This window comes from Sinocyclocheilus grahami, unplaced genomic scaffold, assembly GCF_001515645.1.
Source record: "Sinocyclocheilus grahami isolate Dianchi unplaced genomic scaffold, SAMN03320097.WGS_v1.1 scaffold3692.1, whole genome shotgun sequence".
In the NCBI taxonomy this organism is placed as follows: Eukaryota; Metazoa; Chordata; class Actinopteri; order Cypriniformes; family Cyprinidae; genus Sinocyclocheilus; species Sinocyclocheilus grahami.
In genome coordinates, this window is record NW_015508775.1 from 14,760 (window position 1) to 16,008 (window position 1,249).

Here is a 1,249-nt window from a genome sequence, read left to right on the forward strand (position 1 = left end):
CCTGTGAAGAATCAGACTTATTTGGAGGAGTTATTGCACTTCCTGTATTTGTATCCATTTGGAAGTGCAGTGCCATAAAGTTTCTCTCTTGGAGATGATGGGCAGTTCTCTGTGCCTAAAGCCAGTGGGTTCTCCAGAGCCGTGTTGATTCCAAGGTGTGATCTGGTGATTGTACTGCACTGAATTCTGACTATAATGGTTGTGTGGCAGTTCTCATCACAAGCACTTTATTCGTTACACCACCATGCTGAGGTGTCACATGCTATTGAGGGGAAGAACAATACATTATTTCAAAGAAATCACATTCTAAAAATTAAATCAAAAGTATTTTCAGTAAACTGTGTTGTGGTCACTTTCAATTCAGCTGAACGGGTCATTTTTGTTACACAGTACATATGAAAGTCACCATATGTACACTAAACTTTAGGTGTTTTTAAATAAGTTAATGCTTTTATTTAGCACATTACATTGAAGGCATTACTGGAACTCGCGTTACAAAAATGTCTTTCAAATCCGTGTTTTTCATGTTAAGTCTTCAAAATTTGCCATGAAATTATTTTTTAGCACCAAAGCAGCATATTCTAATTTCCGAAGGATCGTGTGACACCGAAGACCACAGAAATGTTAGCTTTGCCATCACAGGAATAAACGACGTTTTACAATATATTAAAACCGAGAAGAGTTATTTGTATAAATTGTATATTTCACAATATTACGGTGTTTACTATATTTTAATCATATAAATGCAGCCTTGGTAAGAGACTTTTAAAATCTTGCCCACCTAAACTTCTGAACGGTATTGTATATGGATGAGATGTTAAATAAAAAGCGTTTTAGTTTTCAAGGCTATCTTCTTTTTGAACATGAGTGAACTTAAGTTCGTCTGAAACTGAAGTTATCGTCCATTCTGTGATGTTTTGTGCCATCAGGTGGTTTGGTTCATTCAAAACATTCTATTAGATGAAATCACAAACGTTGGTATATTCATTTTTGAAATATAATTGAGACATTTCAGAAATTAATGTTAAGTGACACCTTCATGTGCAGCCTCGTCATTCTATTTATTTAAATAATCATCGAGCTGTTATGAATAAAATGTACATGCCTCCGTCCAAAAGTTAGTTGAATCCCTTTGTCTTTAAGGATCATTTATGTTTCCCAGCTATGAGTTAGTAAATCTGTACATTATGAATATCGAATATGCTCTAGGCGGAGCTTAGGGTCTCACTGGTCTCGGGAAAGCATAATT